We start from the raw sequence: 23,329 nt of genomic DNA on the forward strand, positions 1-23,329 counted from the left end.
GCTCGGTTGGGCTCACTTCAGCCTCACTCCAAAACCGTGCAAGTTTTTGGGTGCTGAGTAAGGCTGAAGTGAGCTCAGTCGTGCTGCTCTGAGGTAGTCGAAACGCGAGCCGTGTTGGGCTGAAGTGAGCTGAAAAAGGGTAGTGGAAAAGGCCCATATGCTACAGACCCCGGGGAGCAGTTGTGGGTTAAGTGCATTGCTGAAGGGCACTTCAGCACAACCTCAGGGCTGTGACTGCTCCATGTTAACCTACGTGCATGTCTTTGGACTGTGGGGGAAACCGGAGTGCCCGGAAGAAACCCACACTGACACGGGGAGAACACGCAAACTCTACACAGAAAGGCCCCCGCCGGCTGTGAGGTTAGAACCTGGAACCTTTTTGTTGTAAGGCAACAGCATTAACTACTTGACCATCATGCTGCCCAGGAGCAGTTAGGGGTTAGGTGCCTTGCTCAAGAAGCACTTCAGCCATTCCTGCTGGTCCAGGGACTCGAACCAGCAGCCTGTTCTCTAAGCTTTCAGCCATGGCTTCCCCATTCAATAAGTCCACTTGAAATTATAACATTATTACATGTAATTCATCAACTGTAGAATGTTTTTTTTTCTTTTTTCTGTAGGAAATGAATCTGCACTATGCCAGTCTTTCATACAAGACAGAACCCACTGAGAGAAACAGATCAGATTTGGACAGAGTGGTATACGCAGGAATCAGACATTTACCAGCCTGACACCTGATTACAGATCTGTACGAATATAACGAGGAAAATATTTTGACCTTTATCATTCTTAATAGCGTAAACCCCATGCTTATTTATTTACAGATCAATCAGCAGTGTAAACCCTTAAGAAAAAAAATATGTCCAATTCACACATTTTTAAAATACTGTATTATGTGATGTAGCACCTTTAGTCCTGACTTTGAGGTTAAAGAGATACTCACATCGCTCTAGGTCCGGTAGGAGTTGCACCAGGAAGTGACTCACAAAAAGGAGTGGGTGTTGGCATTTGAAAAGGTTATATTTTAATATAAATGCAAAATAGGCTAAATAATAAACATCAACAGCTTGGCTGTATTTTTATTTACCAAAATAAGGCACCACAAAAAAAAAAGAGTCCACAGAACTCAAGTTCTCCTGCTCGATATTCTGGTATGTTCAGTTCAAGAAGAAAGATCCAATATGTATGTATATGTTCAGTGTATCAATGTCCATTCAGTTTCTTTGTCCTCAATTCCTATAAACTACTACCCGGGTAGGTGAAGAGTGTGTGTGTCTCTTATCTGTTCTCAGAGTGTGAGATTCGGATGATCTGGAGTTGTCAAGTTCTGCAGCTGGCCACACTGCATCTCCAACTCTCTCTCTCAGAATCGCTAGGCTGGGCTCGCCATCTTAGTCGTTTCTCTCTATTTCTCGGACAGTAGATCAGACTAGCAAAAAAAAAAAAACTACACAGAAGGTGCATAGTTGTAAGGAACTTCATCTGATTCTGTCTCAGCTTCTTATCAGTTTCTTATGATTTTCTTATGAGACCTCATCATTTTCTCGGTTCAAAGCATGAAATATATCACCAAAAATCAAGGCAGACACACACAATAAATGAATTATTATGAATTAAAACTATTAGTTTTAACCATAAATGTACTCAATTATTCATGAATTATCACAACAAAAATACTATTTTTAACAGACATATAATGTATGCATCCTTTTTAACCTCTCTTATATCATCAATTTTTAACTATTTTAATTTACCTTATTTAATATTTAACTCTAACATCAGATGAATTACAGTTTTATACACTAAAATGCAATTTCTTAATCAAAAATGAAATATACCACACCTTAAATGGTACTGTTACCCATTGCAGTGGCTAATAACACAAAATGAGAAGTTCAAATGGCATAAAAAAATAAATAAACTGCATCTTCCCAATGCAAAATGCATGCAACTTAGCGATTAGCATGGCGATTAGCATAAACAATAGAGGAATTAGCATTTTGGCCTAGCGATTAGCATATCGCAGTCTCTATAGACCCCTTCGCAGTAAACGTCATTCATACGTAAGCGGAAATTGCGTGCGCAGCCTGGACTCAAAAAAGACTCAGCGAATGCCTAGTTGTTGTGTTGTCGGGTGTCAGAATCGTAGCAGTGATGGGGTTAAATGTTCAGAATTCCAGCAGGATCTCACCCATTCCAAAAAAATCGCCGAAGTCTATGGCTACAAGCCATCAAATGTGTAGACTGGGATGAAAGCACCATCAAAAATGCTCGGGTTTGCAGCGCCCACTTCATCACAGGTAAGATCAGGCTATTTATTAAATCTTTCTTTTTTATTCTTTCTAGTCTTCGTTTATTGATGTAGCAAAATACTTTGGTAACGTTTGTCTGATTAGCTGGGTCATAGTTACACAATGTAATGAATATTGTTAGCATGTTAACTTAGCTTTGCATGCAATTTTGTTTGTAGGAGAGGTCTCGCTTGACTCAAGCAGTCCAGATTTTGTGCCATCATTATTTGTGTATGCCGAAAATCACAATTTTACAGCAAGGATGGAAAGGTAAAATTGTGTGCCCTCACTCTAAATGCCAACTTACGTTGACTGCTCTAACCTAGCTCCCGCCCCGTTCAGTTTCATTTCTGCTCTCTGCCTCTCGCTTTTTACGCGGCTCTGATTTCTCTTTGCTGCACTCTTTACACTATCATTCCTTTCATGCCATTACCTCCTGCAAATTGCTGTTTAGTGTTGGTATTTGCTGTTGTAGCTAAAGCCACATTGCCATCACATCACTGGCATAATTTGATTAAAACAAAATGAATATGAATGTCTCATCTCATTATCTGTAGCCGCTTTATCCTGTTCTACAGGGTCGCAGGCAAGCTGGAGCCTATCCCAGCTGACTAGGGGCGAAAGGCGGGGTACACCCTGGACAAGTCGCAAGGTCATCACAGGGCTGACACATAGGTGGTGTTTACATTAGACCATATCAGCGGATCATCAGATTAACGTTTTTAAAACGATTCGCATGCACACAGCAACGCCAATACACGATTCGCGTGCACACAGCAACGCCAATACACGGATACGCTAATCACATGACTAATTAGACGGCACGTCACATGATCCCAGTGCATATCGGGCATGCGCAAGTCACTCACCACTTGCAAGTGGAAGGATGGCAAGCGAACACCTTCTCCAGCAGGTAAACACACCTGGCTGTGATGTTCATGTTCTCACTGAGTTTAAGCGCCTGAAGGAGGTAAATAAGTTGAAATGTGTAAATAAACCTCAGTGCGGCTCAGCGCTTCCTCCTGCGCTCCAAATCACTCCGCCTAGAACAGCGAGTGCCCTCTGGAGGGTGCGCACTCCAGCCCTGGCAGCTCACAGAGCACGTGAGTGAAGCGCACGAGCAGTGATTCGGGACTGAGCCGCTGTGTGTGTGATCCCAACGCCAGCGAATCAGGAAGGTGGATGTCACAGTGACGTTGTCTAATGACGACGTCAGCTAGAGCTCAGCACTGCGTTTCCTCGTTCCTCAATGTTTACACAGCACCGGATCAGATACGAACTGGGTTGAATACGTGGGCCCTGGCGGATTCAAGTTGTTCCGCCTGTGGAGTTGTTTCCCGGCGTTTTAATGTGCACGGACAGTGCATCCGCGACGAAAATGAGACGGATACGGTCTAATGTAAACACCACCATAGACAACCATTCACACCCACGGTCAATTTAGAGTCACCAGTTAACCTAACCTGCATGTCTTTGGACTGTGGGGGAAACCGGAGCAAACCCACACGGACACGGAGAGAACATGCAAACTCCTCACAGAAAGGCCCTCGCCGGCCACGGGGCTCGAACCCGGACCTTCTTGCTGTGAGGCGACAGCGCTAACCACTACACCACCGTGCCACCCTGAATATGAATGTCCCATTGTTAATCAAGTTGTAGTCTCGCTGTAACCAGAATGTTGATGGCAGGCTACTTTTGTAAATCGTTTTTTTTTTTTTTTGAGTTTGACATTTTTTGTAAATAGTATGACTGCCTTCAGGTATCAGAGGAAAACTTACTAACATCGTCGATCCACTCTTTAATTAAATGCGGATCCGGAAGGCGATGTCCACTTGTTAGAGTTAACTTATTTATGTAGCATTCTCGATCTTGTAACGACAATTGTTTTGCATAATCTGACAGCTCATAATGCCGGTCTATGGGCAGCGCCATTGTTTCTGAGTCCAGGCTGCGCGCGCATCCTAGCAACGGTCGGTTTGTTTACAAACACACGAAGGGGTCTATTAGCATTAACATTAACTAGTGATCTTTTTTCAAACAATAAACTACGGTATAAAGTGCACAAAAGTCACAGAAAAAACATTGGAAATCATCTTATGGCATATTTTAAACACCATAGACCAACTTGAACCAAGTTAATAGCACAATAAATGCATTTTTTCCTTCTGAGCAGCTATTGAATGACCGGCTACTGTGTGCTAACTCACCAGAGTCTCAGGCATTTACTCTCACAAAGGGTTTTTTTTTTTTTTCTTCTCTCCTCGGCTCACAGCTTATCAGGATGAAACCTGGATTCGCCTGTGACCACCGGGGCCCTGTACTACGAAGCGGGTTTTCTGGTTTACCAGGGTAACTTCGAGAGTAACTTGATCACGTGCAGCGTAACTTCCCAATTAACCCATACTACGAAAGTTGGCTATGTTCAAACCGAGGTATGCTGCCATGGCAACTTACGCTGCATCTCAAACCTGCTCGTCTCAGGTTATGTTCTTGGTTAACCCGAGGTTTCCGATTAACCACACCCTTTTTAAACACCACCTCTCCACCGACATTTCCTCTAGAGACAATGCCAGCGTACCTGGATGACCTGTGCGATATCGGAGCGCAGATTAGAGATGGGATTTATGGCTCTTTGATGGGATCCGCATCTTTGTGATCCGTTCTTTGAAAAGAGCAGTTCAAAAGACTGGCTCTTTTTAAATATTTATTCAGTTTTAAGAAGACAGCGTCTAAAGAAGCCAGATCCCTCTGCTTAGACAGTGACGTCAATATTTCTGGACATACCTTTTATATAAAGCAACCTAGACTTACATTATTGTAACCCCTAAACGCTCATAAATAACCATTAAAAAACAATGAGGGCTTCAATGAATGTCCATGCAGAACGGCTTTTCTGTAAAAAAAAAAAAAGAACCCACTCAAGAACATAGTTATCAAGAACGCAAGAATATTTTATAGAAAAACACTTGTTTTACAAAAATATTTAAGTCTGCGATATAAAATAGATACAACTACAATAAATATAACACGAACATTTTAATAGAAAAAAAACTTATATTAAAAATATTGAAATTGTAACAAAAATAGATACAACTAACAGTCAGATAAATAGATAAAGTTATAACAAGAACACAAGATTATTTTAATAGGAAAAAAAACTATTAATGCAAAAAATATATTATTAGAAAAATAGATACAACTAGACAAACAGATAAATAAATAAAATACACAAAAATAGAACAAACAAAATGACGATAGAATAAATTAAATGAACGTCCGTGCAAAGTAGTTTTCCCACAATATTATCATTAATATCACACAACATTATAAACTATATACAAAACAATTTGAACTATTAGGCAAACAGATAAAACTTGAATAAATAAAAGGCAAATGAATGCTTGCTTGCACGCACACACACACACCATTATGAATGATGTTTTTATATTTCATTTTCACCTGTTGCCAGGTGCGTTTGGCACTGCTGTTGCCTCTGAAATGTTCACAGGACATACACCAACTTAGTCAAAGGGACTGAATAGTCAGTCATCCTAATTCATGTGACTCTGTGCACATATCAGCTTAAGTAGGCTACTCCATGAATTTACCATACCAAATTTTATTCAGGATTTTTCGGACATTAAACAAGCTATATATGACTGGGGCCATGTCGAAGGACCATTTTCTGTGACTTGTGATTGATCATGAAGCTTTCTCTCATCCTATACTTCTGTTCTGGAACATGTAGAAGGGAGAATGTACTTGTGCTTTTACCCGATCGGCACTTCGTTGCCAACATGCTTGCTGCTCCTTATTGGCAGCCGCTGTGTTAGATTTTGCTCTTAATGTTGTTTTGAACTCCTCGTAGCTTTGCATTATGACAGCGCATTCTTCCTCCGTGAAGTACGGCGACCGTGCCATTGTGAACAGTGGTGATTTGCGCTGATAACCTCCCCTTTAACGTGAACGCGCATTAACCCTGATTAGGTTAAACCAGGTTCAACAAATCAACTTCATAACTGGCGTCGTAGTACCGTTTAACCCCAAACAAGATAACCAGGTTTTGTCAACCCCGGTTTAGCGGGGGAACCCTGGGTTACTTCTGGGTAGGTTAACCTCCGTTCGTAGTACAGGGCCCGGGTCTGCCTGCGGACTTCTGCCTTTATCCGTGACTGTTTGCTACACTTTGCCTCGTGTCGTTTGTTTTGTTTTTTTTTTTGTTTGTTTGTTTGTTTGTTTGTTTATTTCCTGTTACCGACTCTCTCGGTCCGGTCTGCTCTGCTGCTGTCTGCCTCGTGTCTGAGAGAAAAATGGCATCTGCTCGCAGGTGCAGGGTTAACGGGGGGAACACTGCCCCCTACTGGAGGTTTACTGTAACTGTCTAAATGACAAATACAGGATTAGTGACCTGATTTTTTCATGCTGGTTACAGTGAGTTAAAACATTACTAAAATAAAATGTAAAGGGCATTTCATGTTATGTCCTGAAGTTACGTGTGTGAACTCAGTGAACACGTGACAGCATCTGAATAATTCCTTCTATTCTTAATCCTGCCCATTTCTGAAGAATGTTTTCTCCTCAGTTATTTTTATTTTTGCCCTTTAAAGCTAAATACAGTAATACACACAGCACCAGTCAAAAGTTTGGACACACCTTCTAATTCACTGTTTATTCTTTATTGTTATTAATTAAAAGTCACTTCATGTCTCAAAGTAATGATGGATGTCGTTTCTCGTTACTTAGTTGTTAGAATACTGTATGGATTACTACAGTTGTGGATGGAATAGGGCTATTTACTGTATATTATTTAATATTTACTGTTTGATCTCAAACGCATTAAGCAGGAAAGAAACTCGTCCACTAATTAGCTTTTGACGAGACTCAGCTGTTCATTGAAAAGTAATGACAATAGTGTGCAGAGAGTCATCAGGGTAAACGCTGGATACTTTGAAGAGTCTAAAATATCAAACTTATTTTGTATTTTTAACACTTTTTTGTTTACCACATAATTCCATATATGTTCCAGATGTTATTTCATAGTTTTGATGTCTTCAGTATTGTTCAACAATGGAGAAAATTATCAAAATACACAAAATCCCATGAATGAGTCAAGTAAGGGTGTACAAACTTTTCGGTACTGTATACTTGATTTATAATCAGTGGACTTGACTTGAGCTTTCCATCTAAACCCAAACAAGAGAGATATTAGCAAAGCGTTAACTCTACCAGAGCAGTCAGTATATCTGTTATAACTGGGTCTTTACATATAAGTAGCTAATATTTGGGTGTAAGGTTCAAATAAAGCTCTATGTGGAAGCTCATAATGATCATAATTTCAGAGTAGAAAAATTAAATAGTCAGCTCGCTAACAGGCCTAGAGTAATAATTATCACAGGACAAACAAACAAACAAAAGAGAGAGAGAGAGAAACCACTCAGGACATTATTTGAACAATTTCATGTTTTATTAAACTTTTTGTTTTTCACATATTTCTTCAAAGCCGGTGAGGAATGTTCACTCCAGCATCATCTGTAGAGAGACAGAAATGTCTTCTTGTTACTTCATTTTTCTGTTCAAATCACTTCTTGGTTGAAATATCTGAGAGCTCTTGGTCATTTTAGAAATGCAGGAAGTGTAAATTTCCTGTGCGGGGATCAGATTTAATATCACTCACCTGCTAGAGCTGACTTTCAATCTGAACTGCTTTCACAGGTTTAGTCAGGGGAAACAGATGTTTCTTCTGAGGAAAAAGAAAAAGACAAAAATCATGAGCATTGTCTGATCGTAGCACAATGAGAGCGCTAACAGTCAGCTTTCTCAACAAAACGCTCACATTAATCTTCTCAACTCTACAGCAGGGAGTTATGTCTTAATAGTTACACATGTAGTGATCGTAACTGCACAGCTGGACGGCCTTACAAACACTACACGGTGTAATATGGAGACAACACCTACCGATGCCATTAAATAAGCTCGTATGAGCATCTTTAGATATAAAACATGATTAAAACCTTTCTGATCTGCTCTGATGGCTCGAGTCCTCGTCTGCTCTACTGAGACTAAAACACTTACCGTACCATCGAGCTGGAGTTTAACACTCTGGATCACCTCCTGGTTGGTCAAGGCAGATCTCTTCCTGTGTCCTGTTCTCAGTGAGCAGGTGTAGATTCCCTCATCAGCCTTTCTGACCTTCTTTAGCACCAGGGAACCGTTTCCTCTAAGCAGTTCCTCCTCAGGAATGTCCACACGTCCTTTATATCCTAAACCCTGAAGTGTCTCCTCAGCACATCGCTCAAACACAAACTCATCATCTACACACCACGAGACGCATAGTGCTTGAACAGGGACGTTTAATTCACACGGCAGGACAGCTGTGTGTCCCTCTGCAGCAGATACACTGATCTGAGAGCCTACAGAGGGGGAGTCTGTGGAGCAAAAGATCAACATCTGGATCACTCTGACTGCTTTTCACCCAATATACTGCTGTAATAAAGCTTTAGGCTGATGGGTTTCACTGAAACTGGTCTCTCACCTACAGATACGATGAAGCACAGGATACAAACACAAACCCATTTGGTGAAATCCATTCTCTCTGGAGTTGTGTGTGTGTAGATTTTCTAAAACAAAAGACAACATTAGCAAAAGTGAGACGTGTTCCAGCTGATGCACTCTCACACACAGTTGCTGATGGTGAGCCTGTGAGATTGTGATTAATCCCAATTACAGTTGAGATCATGTTCGTGTTTGGTCGGGTGCTGATGCTGCGGCTCTACACACCAAGAAAGGGATTAAACTCGACGATGTTGAAGCTGTAAAGATCTAAAAGTCTCAATATAAATCAAAGTTGGCGGCACGGTGGTGTAGTGGTTAGCGCTGTCGCCTCACAGCAAGAAGGTCCTGGGTTCGAGCCCCGGGGCCGGCGAGGTCCTTTCTGTGCGGAGTTTGCATGTTCTCCCCGTGTCCGCGTGGGTTTCCTCCGGGTGCTCCGGTTTCCCCCACAGTCCAAAGACATGCAGGTTAGGTTAACTGGTGACTCTAAATTGACAGTAGGTGTGAATGTGAGTGTGAATGGTTGTCTGTGTCTATGTGTCAGCCCTGTGATGACCTGGCGACTTGTCCAGGGTGTACCCCGCCTTTCGCCCGTAGTCAGCTGGGATAGGCTCCAGCTTGCCTGCGACCCTGTAGAAGGATAAAGCGGCTTGAGATAATGAGATGAGATGAGATAAATCAAAGTTCTCTTTCTCACAGGTCAGAGCTACAAACACTAAAAATATCATGCCAGTGACCTTTTCTGTTGAAGTATTTCAGCTAAAAATATTCGGACAAAAGTGGAACCATGAAGCAGCAGTGTGAATAAAACAGAGCTGCTTCATTTACAGCCAGAAACAGCAAAAGGTATAAACACTATTCAGTCATGTTAGTGTGTGTTTCTCTGATTCTCTCATCAAACACAACTGAATCCTGTGTCTGAATCAAATCACAGAAGAAAATCAAAACGACTCTTTCTGAAACGAGTCACTCTTTCTAACCGAGTCACTAAAGTGACGTGTTTCACTAATTACACTCCACAAGAGCAAACACTGGGCACAGGACTGAAAGCCAAGCCTACCTGAGTTCACTCTGAGCCACTGGATCCTCCTTTCACGCCTCCTCCTCTCACCTTCACTCATCTCTCCTTACAGAACAACATTTAAGGAGAAAATTTTCGGTTAAAACTTCGGTTAAAATTTTCGGTTAAAAACTTCGGTTCCGGAAGTCTTGAGTCGACTCCTCAGCTGATTCAGTGAGTCGATTCACTTCACTTCGCTTCAGTTGACTGAGCTTTATTCAGAGTCTCTGTGTCTCTGTCAAGATTCATTTCCTGGAATTTTCTCCTCAGTCTGTCGAGACCGAAAAAGTCTGAAGGAAAAGGAATCAGCTGAAGCTTACAGCAGTGTACGTTTTTATTTCACATTTCACTGAATTTAGAATTGAGCTGAACTTTTTGAAATCATATTTCTGTCGAGTTCATGGAGGTGAAGAGTTCCTGAACCTTTTAATAAATGTGATATGTAAATAAAAGGAATAATAATAATAATAATGTCAACTTGATTTTACTGAAATGTAATAAATCTTGGATGTTAAATGATGAAAAATGTATCAAATGTACTATTTACCGCAGTGTTAATAAAATAAAAGCTGTAATGGAACTAAAACTGTGATGGAACATAAAGACAGTGAAGTGTGTGTGTGTGTTCTTTGACTGAGTTGAACAGCAGAATATTTGCTTGTGCTGTTGTTGATTACAGTGTGTGAGTGGAATGAGGACGATGGGATCAGTTTCGTGGTGAAAGAACAAATGAAGGCAGGAGTTTGTTCAGATCCCGAAGCAGGAGATGAGAATGTGATTTACAGGAACATGGAACACATCTCACACCCTTTCCAGGAAACCAGATGTGCTTTGAACACCAACATGCTTTCAGCAGCTCTGCTGTGGGAAACACCCTACTGGGTTCTAGCACCGGTTCTCTTTGGATCCTTCCTCAGTTCCCTCTGTTTTATCCTTTATTCTCTTTAAACAGTTACATGTTCAATTTAAAATCTCACATCCATACTGAGATCACCTTCTACAGACTACTGGCTCTACATTTATGATTTACAATTATTTCGACGGGCGGCATGGTGGTGTAGTGGTTAGCGCTGTTGCCTCACAGCAAGAAGGTCCGGGTTCGAGCCCCGTGGTCGGTGAGGGCCTTTCTGTGTGGAGTTTGCATGTTCTCCCCGTGTCCGGGTGGGTTTCCTCTGGGTTCTCCGGTTTCCCCCACAGTCCATAGACATGCAGGTTAGGTTAACTGGTGACTTTAAATTGACCATAGGTGTGAATGGTTGTCTGTGTCTATGTGTCAGCCATGTGATGACCTGGCGACTTGTCCAGGGTGTACCCCGCCTTTCGCCCGTAGTCAGCTGGGATAGGCTCCAGCTTGCCTGCGACCCTGTAGAAGGATAAAGCGGCTAGAGATAATGAGATGAGATGAGTTTGTTCATTTCACATATTTCTGCGGAGCCATTGAGTTTTGAACTGCTCTTTTGTCTCAAATGACACAACAACTGAATAACTTTTTTGCATATAATCGGCAACCTTTCCTGAAGATACTGAATAGGAGGATTATCTGGATTTGGTTGGAAAATTTCCCTGCTTTTGTGCACAGAATAAAGTCAATTTATTTGTATCGACCTTTTCACAATCGACATTGCTGCAAAGCAGCTTGAGAGAAAAATAGATTTTAAACATACAGTATGAAGTAATAAATTTCTCCCTGATGAACAAGCCTGAGATGACGGTGGTGAGGGAAAAGGCACTGAGACAACATCAGGAAGGAACCTGGAGAGGAACCAGATTCAAAAGGGAACCCATTCTCATTTGGATGATAAGATAGTATGATTAAAAATAAATTCCTTTCGTGCTTTCAAATGTGGCCTGGTATCTTTAATACAGTACATACCTGAGCTAACAGCCTCACCCTATATTTAAAATAACTTTGGCAGTGCTTCATCTTTAGATTCAGTCTTGAATCAGCCCCAGCAAGCATTGTTAGGAACATAAAAACAAATGTGCAGAGGGTGAATGGGTTGCAGTTTGTAAAAGATTTTATGCAGCACACATTCACAGTAAGAGCATCTTTGTTCTGTTGATTTTCTCACAGAAAATAGCATTTTGATAAGCACTGAAAAACCAATTAAAGGCCCTCTCCTGGGATCCAAACTATTCAAAGAGAACCTGCTTGTTTTGAATTTTGTTTCTCAAAACAGTAGTATGGCTGCTGGAGTCGTTCCCCAAGAGCAGGTGGTAATTATTATCCTGTATCTTATTTACCTAAAACATCTGTAGTTCAGGGCACGCCATCATGCCTTTGTGCGGTGGCTGCAGCAGCTCTCCTGGTCACTGATGGTGAGAAACTGGCCCTCTCTCACACCCTCATCTTTCACACTTCTCATCAGTTCTCATCAATTCCACTTTGGTAGCTGATCTTGCTGATGCTTGCTCAAAGCCTATTTACTTAGCTGTCATCGAGGTTAAAGGGCATGACATTTCTAACACACAAGTACAGTAGCTCAGGGTAATGGGTTGGCAGATGAAGTGGTTAAATGGGCAGCCAAAAAGGGCACGTCCTTACCTCATGTTTGCACGGTCGCTGTGTATTTCATGTTTAGTAATGTGCTCACTCCTGGCACTGATGTTGCTTTTCTCCAATCTAGACCCACAGAATGTGACTTGACACACTGGCAGAAGTGTGCCGAAGGCCCTGATGCCTGTTGAGGGACTTTACACAATGTCTAGCGTTCCCGGCTTCTGTGTTACCATTCCTCATGTAACATTATCACGGTGTTTCTCATGTCACCTGGAGAGGGGTAATTAAGAACATCAAACCAGAGGTGGAAAGAGTACTAAAATATTATACTCAAGTACAAGTACTGTTACTCTGATGAAATTTTACTTAAGTACAAGTAAAGTTACCAGACAAAAAATCTACTCAAGTAAAAGTAAAAAGTAGATCATTTAAAATGTACTTTGAGTAAAAGTAAAACGTTACTTTTAACAATGGGTGTTTTCTGCCTCCATTGTGTTGTGCAAAAATGAAAAAGAAGAGGAAACAAGGATATATGTACATCTCAACCCAGATGTTTTATTTAAAGGAAGTGTATCAAATTGAATGCTTAGGATAATGCTGCATTAAAACTGAGACAAACAAAAAAGGTCAATACACACAGTCATGTCGTTTACATCGCCCTGACCACACACAAAGCATTGTACACGAAATATGAAAGTGAAATGTCGCACCGAAATCTTGTAGCTTGCCTGTGTGCACTGTGTGTTATTGAACAATTCAATTCAAACATTATTTGTTTTGCTTAGTATTCCTTTCTGGCCTGTTGGACGTAGAATGGTAGGAGGACTGATCACGTCAGGTTGGCGAGCTAACTTGCTTGCATGATTAGCCAACCGAATAACAGACTAGTTACCATTATGTTACAGTACCAACAGGTTGCTACTTCAACATTAGCAATGCCATCCACTATTTTTGGAATATAACCAGCCTATTGTCAGTTTTACTATGGAAAGGAAACATTATGATCAGGGGTGCAGATACATTTTTTGAACTGGGGGGGACAAAAAACTGGGGGGGACAAAGCTGCCAGCAAACCAACCCCGATATGCCTGTCAAACTTGTTGTGGGTAACCATAGCAACCAAGCTCGAGCTCGCAACCTGTGCAGTCTGCGCAGCTCAACCAACCGAATATCAGTCTTTGTTTTGTTTTATGTGAGTTGTTGCAACTATGTATGTACTGCTGTGCACCTCAATAAACCGAATGGTAATTAGTCTTTTGATTTTTCCGTGAGGTTTGCCTTATGCAAAGAAAGACAGCATAGACATTTTTTCCTTCCTATAAGTGGGGGGGACCGAACGAGGTGAATTTAAATCTGGGTGGGACGAATCCCACCCGTCCCACCCTCTATCTGCGCCCGTGATTATGATGCCAATGACAATACTTACCTCAACATGCTTGCGCAGATTAGATGTTGAATTTTTGTATGCCGCAATGGTTGTCTTCTTGGGCACACATAATCTGCATTGCATAATGAAACTGTCACCCCTTTTCTCTACGAAGCTGAAGTGATCACGTATGTAGGGCCAGGGGTGCACTTCATTACTGGAAGAAATTGCGTTTTCTGCAGGGTCGTCCACCACAGGTTCCTCGGTCTCCTCCATGTCCGCAGGGGCACTTTATCAACACCCGTGGCCCAGGGGCTAGGCCCCTCATAGGCTACCTGTCAACCCTACCCTTACCGTTGGCCAGGAAAACACTCTTATTTTATTTGCAATACGTGTCAAGCATTTACATTGTAAGCGCGTAATTAGCCTAGAAGCCTACGATAGGTTACGTTTGGCTCAGCGTAGCTGCGCAAGGCCCACGCTCACATCGCTCAACACATCCGACCACAGAGGGAGAGAATAATGCGTGCATTATCATTACAGAGCCGGTTGTGATTATTACCACGGACAGGACAGTGATACTGCGTAACTTTCACACAGGGGCATGGCCAGAGATAACCACACAAGCGCGCGTGTGCTATAATGTAGACCTATGTGTTGTAAACATAAAACACACACACCTACAGACAAGTCCTTTTAAAAAATAAAATACATAAAAATAGCTCGGCGGCATGAAAACAAACATTCACTGCAAGTCAAGGTACTTGGCTCGGCGGCCGCATGAAACGTAAACACCATGGACAGCGGCCAAACTCATAACTCTACAGACCGAAATACACGAAACCAAGTCCTACTAGGGTCTATTTTACCAATCTATGTTCAAGCATCATGCAAGTCTTCCTTCTCCTTGAATGAGACCGTGCATTCAACTGCCTTTTTGACATGACTGCATCGAAATACCACTTGCAACAATATTTCACGCACTCCATCAAGAAAAAAGTTAAACATGATGAACACGGGCATACTGTTTTGAGCATACGATTTTTTAAAAAGAAACTAGCTACATCAAAGTCCTTCAATAAACCCATCCTTTAGCGCAAATGAGCTTAACCTAGTTCAAAGCATGACACTAGCAGTAGCTGCATAAGGCAAAATCGTGTGGGCCTTTCGTCAACGACAAGCCACGGCGGGGAAACATTAATAATCAAGTGTCCTTACCTTAAAACGTTGTCTTGACCACAGAACTTCTCAAGTATTTCACTTAAATCCACACGGGTTAACAACACACCCAACACAGCTAGCGAGAAATGTGGATATGCGCTAGCTTTGTATTGCTATTCCCCTCAGTATGCTTACTCTGTCTGCTGCCCGAACTGTGACAATTATAGGCTACAATCTTTTCATCAATTTCTTCAGTAGATGCCATTTTAGACATTTTATTATCCCCATCGAAATATGCTATTATACTAACAGGATTATAACTCAAATCACACAACACGTATTCAAATCACAACTGATTTATTTTACTGTTGGACAGATCATAGCATATCTAGCCTAGCTACACATAGCCTAGCTGCTGGTAGGCTGATAACTGATAAGTAGCTGATATTCTGAACAGATTGGTGATCCTTACCTTAAAAAAGTCTGTGACTTTAGGCAACAATTCTATCATTACCTGCATCTCTCTCTTTTTTTTCCTTTTATGCGCCCTGCTAACACGTGAACGCTTCATCTTTCAAAGCCTCTAAATTTATGTCTCTGTAGTCAGTAGTCTTTGGCGCGCTTTCGTGCGTGACGTTACATTTTGTTATATTTTATTCTGGTCCAGTTGTGGGTGTTCGTTTCGCGAACCACATCCACCATGTCTCTTACAGCAGGCTACTGTGCGCTCATTTATTTCTAACCTTATTTCTATCCGTACATTAATGTAGGCCCATGATTCCGACAGTTTATTATTTTATTAATATTACAAGGCCCCTGATTGGCTGTGGCCCAGGGGCTTGAGCCCCCCGAACCCCCCCCTTAAAGCGCCGGTGCATGTCCGCCATCGTCTGTGTGAGACTCGCGCGCGCGACAACTGTCCTTCCCGTGATTCATTTCCAGAACGCATTTCCCCTTCTCCGTTTTAGCCTTTTTTAAATTTTTTATTTATTTATTTTTTTACTCAATAACGGTTGTGATGTAAAATGTACCGAAGTACACTACTTAAAAGAAAACATACTTAAGTAAAAGTAAAAGTACACTCTTTAAAAATTACTTGAAAAAGTATAAGTACACAAAAAAGCTACTCAAGTACAGTAACGCGAGTAATGTAATTCGTTACTTTCCACCTCTGCATCAAACAACTATTCTGCATTACAGATCTGAGCTTAAACTGTAAATTTGCTACTACATACCTGCCTTGTATGTGCCAGGACCAACCAACCTGGAAAAATGTCTAAGCATGATGCTTCACCTCGTGCCCCATTCCAGTACCTGCAAGTTGATTTCACTCATATGCCACCCATAGGCAACTTAAAATACATGCTGTTCATTGTTGACAGACTCTCAAAATGGGTTGAAACTCTTCCTTGTTGTAAAAAAATGCTAAAAAAAAATGATCAAGGCTCCGTTCTTGTGCTGACGCTCTTCTCCATCTTCTGTAGCATGATGCTACACCAGGCCATGGAAGAGCTTGGTGAGGATGATGGCATCTACAAGACAGAGGTGCTTCACCAACTTGCATCTCGCAAGGTGTATCAGCCTCGCATCTGCCCAACTGAACTAAACTCGGTCCAGCAGTTCACTTACCTAGGCTACACAATCTCATCGTATGCCAAGATTGACAAGGAGATCGACAACAGGCTTGCCAAAGCAAACAGCGCCTTTGGCAGGCTCCAGAAAAGAATCTGGGGTAACAAGGACCTAAAGAAGAACACCAAGGTCCTTGTGTACCACGCTGTGGTCCTGACCACTCTCTGTTACGGCTCTGAGGCCTGGGTCACCACCACCGCCACCTGCGCCTCCTTGAGCGCTTCCATCAGCGCTGTCTTCGCTCCATTCTTAACATCCATTGGCGTGACTACATCATGAATGTTGAGGTCCTACAGAGGGCGGAGGCCACCCTTCTTGAGGCCATGCTACTGAAGTCACAGGTGCAATGGGCTGGACATGTGTCCAGAATGGAAGATTATTGATTACCCAAGATTGTCTTGCACGGGGAGCTGTCCTCTGGCTGTCGAAACCCAGGGGCCCCAGTCAAGACGTATAAAGCTCTCCTGAAGGCTTCCCTAAAGATCTGCAACATCAACCCCAACTCCAAGACATGTCTTGCTTCAGATCGTGACAGATGGTGAAAAACTGTTTACAGTGCTGTCAGTTCCTTTGAGGATGATTGGAGAGCAAACCTGGAGGACAAAAGGAGCAGAAGGAAAAATAAACCAATCACTGCTCCCAACCCTGATTTCATGCTGGCCTGCAACGTCTGTGGCTGAACGTGTCTGTCGAGGATAGGTCTCATCAGTCATAAGAGAGCCTGTAGCCGACGTGGACATTCCCCCTCATAAATATTCATTTGCGAATCAATGCCAAGAGAGAGAGAAGATATATATATAAGAAGAAAACGTCAAACCAAGAAGCCTTTATTGGTCACATGTACACTCAAGCATAGACTCAGCACACAGTGAAATTTAACCTCTGCATTTAACCCATCTGAAGCAGTTAACACACACACACATACAAATGAGCAATGAGCACACACACATACCCACAGTAGTGAGCAACTATGCTACATCACCCGGGGAGCAGTTGTGGGTTAAGTGCATGAAGGGCACTTCAGCACAACCTCAGCACTGTGGCTGCTCCATGTTAACCTAACTGCATGTCTTTGGACTGTGGGGGAAACCGAAGCACCCGGAAGAAACCCACACTGACATGGGGAGAACACACAAACTCCACACAGAAAGGTGCCCGCTGGCTATGAGGTTAGAACCTGCAACCTTTTTGTTGTAAGGCAACAGCATTAACTACTTGACCATCATGCTGCCCAGGAGTAGTTAGTGGTTAGGTGTCTTGCTCAAGAAGCACTTCAGCCATTCCTGCACGTCCAGGGACTCGAACCAGCAGCCTGTTGTCTAACCTTTCGACCACGGCTTCCCCATGTAATAAGTCCACTTGAAATGATAACATGATTACATGTAATTCATCAACTGTAGAATGTTTATTTTTTTCTTTTTTTTTCTGTAGGAAATGAATCTGCACTATGCCAGTCTTTCATACAAGACAGAACCCACTGAGAGAAACACATCAGATTTGGACAGAGTGGTATACGCAGGAATCAGACATTTACCAGCCTGACACCTGATTACAGATCTGTACGAATATAACAAAAAAAATATTTTGACCTTTATCATTCTTAATAGTGTAAACCCCATGCTAATTTATTTATCTTGGTTCTGATCAATCAGCAGTGTAAACCCTTAGGAAAAAAAATATGTCCAATTCACACATTTTTAAAATACTGTATTATGTGAGTTAAAACATTACTAAAATAAAATGTAAAGGGCATTTCATGTTATGTCCTGAAGTTACATGTGTGAACTCAGTGAACACGTGACAGCATCTGAATAATTCCTTATATTCTTAATCCTGCCCTTTTCTGAAGAATGTTTTCTCCTCAGTTATTTTTACGTTTGTCTTTTATAGCTAAATACAGTGATACACACAGCACCAGTCAAAAGTTTGGACACACCTTCTAATTAACTGTTTATTCTTTATTGTTATTAAAAGTCACTTCATGTCTTAAAGTAATGATGGATGTCGTTTCTCTTTACTTAGTTGTTAGAATACTGTGTGGATTACTACAGTTGTGGATGGAATAGGGCTATTTACTGTATATTTATTATTTACTATTTACTGTGTGATCTCAAACGCATTAAGCAGGAAAGAAACTCGTCCACTAATTAGCTTTTGGCGAGACTCAGCTGTTAATTGAAAAGTAATTACAATAGTGTGCAAAGAGTCATCAGGGTAAATACTGGATACTTTGAAGAATCTAAAATATCAAACTTATTTTGTATTTTTTAACACTTTTTTGTTTACCACATAATTCCATATAGGTTCCAGATGTTATTTCATAGTTTTGATATCTTCAGAATTGTTCTACAATGTAGAAAATTATCAAAATACACAAAATCCCATGAATGAGTCAAGTAGGGGTGTACAAACTTTTTGGTAAGGTATACTTGATTTATAATCGGTAGACTTGACTTGAGCTTTCCATCTAAACCCAAACAAGAGAGATATTAGCAAAGAGTTAACTCTACCAGAGCAGTCAGTATATCTGTTATAACTGGGTCTTTCCATAGAAGTAGCTAATATTTGGGTGTAAGGTTCAAATAAAGCTCTGTGTGGAAGCTCATAATGATAGTAATTTCTGCACCAGAGTAGAAAAATTAAATAGTCAGCTCGCTAACAGGCCTAGAGTAATAATTATCACAGGACAAACAAACAAACAAAAGAGAGAGAAAGAAACCACTCAGGACATTATTTGAACAATTTCACCTTTTATTCAAATTTTTTTTTCACAGCCCTGGCAAAAAAGAAATTTACTTTATTGTATTTAAAGTATATTCATATTTTCAATAGTATATTGAAAATGTACTTACACAAATTGTACTTTTTGTAACTATATAAAAAGTATACTAACATCATGCTTTCATGCTAACACTTTTTTAACACATTTTAAAATAATTATACTATATTACACTTTATAGAAATATATTATACTAAAATATACTTTAAGTGAAAGTTATGTGTAATTTCTAAGGTGTACTTATTTTAAGGTACTTATAATACAAAGTACACTTTAATTTGACTAATTAAGCATATATTAGTACATATAAAGTCATATACTTAAAGTATACAAAATATACTTTAAGTTGTTCCACTTTAGCACATAAAAGTACATTAAATACACTTCAAGTTACACTTTTCTACAATTTAATTACAATTAAAATATATTTAGTACAAAATTAGTTGTTCCAATATAGCATGCCTCAAGTTAACTAATCATAAACACACTTGAAGTATATTGATGATTAGTGTGGCTATATGTACACAAAAGTATGTTAAATTTTAGTACATTTAGCACATTTATTTTTCACCAGGGATATTTCTTCAAAGCCGGAGAGGAACGTTCACTTCAGCATCAGCATCATCAGCATCAGAAATGTCTTGTTGTGACTTCGCTTTTCTGTTCAAATCACTTCCTGGTTGAAATATCTGAGAGCTCTTGGTCATTTTAGAAATGCAGGAAGTGTAAACCTCCTGTGCGGGGATTAGATTTAATATCAGTCACCTGTGAGAGCTGACTTTCAATCTGAACTGCTTTCGCAGGTTGAGTCAGAGGAAACAGATGTTCCTTCTGAGGAAAAAGAAAAAGACAAAAATGAGCAATGTCTCATCGTAGCACAATGAGAGTGCTAACAATCAGCTTTCTCAACAAAATGCTCAGATTAATCTCCTCCTTAACTCTACAGCATGGAATTACGTATTAAGAGTAACACATGTAGTGATTGTAACTGCACAGCTGGATGGCGTAACAGACACTAAACGGTGTAATATGGAGACAACACCTACCGATGCCATTAAAATCAGCTCATATGAGCATCTTTAGATATAAAACATGATTAAAACCTTTCTGATCAATCACTTTTCTGATCTGCTCTGATGGCTCGAGTCCTCATCTGCTCTACTGCACTTACCATCGAGCTGGAGTTTAACACTCTGGATCACCTCCTGGTTGGTCAAGACAGATCTCTTCCTGTGTCCTGTTATCAGTGAGCAGGTGTAGATTCCCTCATCAGCCTTTCTGACCTTCTTCAACACCAGGGAACAGTTTCCTCTCAGCAGTTCCTCCTCAGGAACGTCCACACGTCCCTCATATCCTGAACCCTGAAGTGTCTCCTCAGCACATCGCTCAAACACAACCTCATCATCCACACGCCACGAGACACATACTGCTTGAACAGGGATGTTTAATTCACACGGCAGGACAGCTGTGTGTCCCTCTGCAGCAGATACACTGATCTGACAGCCTACAGAGGGGGAGTCTGTGGAGCAAAAGATCAACATCTGGATCACTCTGACTGCTTTTCACCCAATATACTGCTGTAATAAAGCTTTAGGCTGATGGGTTTCACTGAAACTGGGCTCTCACCTACAGATACGATGAAGCACAGGATACAAACACAAACCCATTTGGTGAAATCCATTTTCTCTGGAGTTGTGTGTGTGTAGATTTTCTAAAACAAAAGACAACATTAGCAAAAGTGAGACGTGTTCCAGCTGATGCACTCTCACACACAGTTGCTGATGGTAAGCCTGTGAGATTGTGATTAATCCCAATTACAGTTGAGATCATGTTCGTGTTTGGTCGGGTGCTGATGCTGCGGCTCTACGCACCAAGAAAGGGATTAAACTCGACGATGTTGAAGCTGTAAAGATCTAAAAGTCTCAATATAAATCAAAGTTCTCTTTCTCACAGGTCAGAGCTACAAACACTAAAAATATCATGCCAGTGACCTTTTTTGTTGAAGTATTTCAGCTAAAAATATTCGGACAAAAGTGGAACCATGAAGCAGCAGTGTGAATAAAACAGAGCTGCTTCATTTACAGCCAGAAACAGCAAAAGGTATAAACACTATTCAGTCATGTTAGTGTGTGTTTCTCTGATTCTCTCATCAAACACAACTGAATCCTGTGTCTGAATCAAATCACAGAAGAAAATCAAAACGACTCTTTCTGAAACGAGTCACTCTTTCTAACCGAGTCACTAAAGTGACGTGTTTCACTAATTACACTCCACAAGAGCAAACACTGGGCACAGGACTGACAGCCAAGCCTACCTGAGTTCACTCTGAGCCACTGGATCCTCCTTTCACTCCTCCTCCTCTCACCTTCACTCATCTCTCCTTACAGAACAACATTTAAGGAGAAAATTTTCGGTTAAAACTTCAGTTCACTTCCGAAAGTCTTGAGTCGACTCCTCAGCTGATTCAGTGAGTCTATTCACTTCACTTCGCTTCAGTTGACTGAGCTTTATTCAGAGTCTCGGTGTCTCTGTCAAGATTCATTTCCTGGAATTTTCTCCTCAGTCTGTCGAGACCGAAAAAGTCTGAAGGAAAAGGAATCAGCTGAAGCTTACAGCAGTGTACGTTTTTATTTCACATTTCACTGAATTTAGGATTGAGCTGAACTTTTTGAAATCATATTTCTGTCGAGTTCATGGAGGTGAAGAGTTCCTGAACCTTTTAATAAATGTGATATGTAAATAAAAGGAATAATAATAATAATAATAATGTCAACTTGATTTTTACTGAAATGTAATAAATCTTGGATTTTAAATGATGAAAAATGTATCAAATGTACTATTTACCGCAGTGTTAATAAAATAAAAGCTGTAATGGAACTAAAACTGTGATGGAACATAAAGACAGTGAAGTGTGTGTGTGTGTTCTTTGACTGAGTTGAACAGCAGAATATTTGCTTGTGCTGTTGTTGATTACAGTGTGTGAGTGGAACGAGGGCGATGGGATCAGTTTAGTGGTGAAAGAACAAATGAAGGCAGGAGTTTGTTCAGATCCCGAAGCAGGAGATGAGAATGTGATTTACAGGAACATGGAACACATCTCACACCCTTTCCAGGAAACCAGATGTGCTTTAAACACCAACATGCTTTCAGCAACACTGCTGTGGGAAACACCCTGCTGGGTTCTAGCACCGGTTCTCTTTGGATCCTACCTCAGTTCCCTCTGTTTTATCCTTTATTCTCTTTAAACAGTTACACGTTCACTTTAAAATCTCACATCCATACTGAGATCACCTTCTACAGACTACTGGCTCTACATTTATGATTTACAATTATTTCGACGGGCGGCACGGTGGTGGAGTGGTTAGCGCTGTCGCCTCACAGCAAGAAGGTCCTGAGTTCGAGCCCTGTGGCGGGCGAGGGCCTTTCTGTGTGGAGTTTGCATGTTCTCCCCGTGTCCGCGTGGGTTTCCTCCGGGTGCTCCGGTTTCCCCCACAGTCCAAAGACATGCAGGTTAGGTTAACAGGTGAAAATTGACCGTGAGTGTGAATGGTTGTCTGTGTCTATGTGTCAGCCCTGTGATGACCTGGCGACTTGTCCAGGGTGTACCCTGCCCGTAGTCAGCTGGGATAGGCTCCAGCTTGGCTGCGACCCTGTAGAACAGGATAAAGCGGCTAGAGATAATGAGATGAGATTAATTATTTTGACTTCACTCATCATTTCCACATCTATCTATCTATCTATCGTCGTGGAAAAATGGCAAACACCAACACCAGTCTCGTCCTTTTGCAAGAGAAAGAAGGTTTATTACAGAAACGGACAAGTGATGAGGGTTCGGCACACCCATCATACCATCTCCTTTGTTCTCAAATCTATATATACTCTTTACTAGATAAAAAGGAGACATCTATTGCATTACATCATTGCAATTACATGCCCTGATCACGCGCTGGGTGCATGATCAGCTCTAAAGCTGATTGGATCGTCTCTAATCGTT

At 41.1% G+C, this 23,329-nt stretch overlaps 1 long non-coding RNA gene across 1 annotated transcript; it reads left to right on the forward strand.

Moving 5' to 3' along the window:
• Nucleotides 1-9,845: 9,845 nt before the first annotated feature.
• Nucleotides 9,846-18,551, forward strand: LOC132882154 (uncharacterized). Its single transcript, XR_009654115.1, has 3 exons — nt 9,846-10,223; nt 10,577-17,902; nt 17,988-18,551. It is a non-coding gene; the product is annotated as an uncharacterized LOC132882154 (long non-coding RNA).
• Nucleotides 18,552-23,329: the final 4,778 nt, after the last annotated feature.

Source organism: Neoarius graeffei, chromosome 2, assembly GCF_027579695.1.
Source record: "Neoarius graeffei isolate fNeoGra1 chromosome 2, fNeoGra1.pri, whole genome shotgun sequence".
Classification (NCBI taxonomy): Eukaryota; Metazoa; Chordata; class Actinopteri; order Siluriformes; family Ariidae; genus Neoarius; species Neoarius graeffei.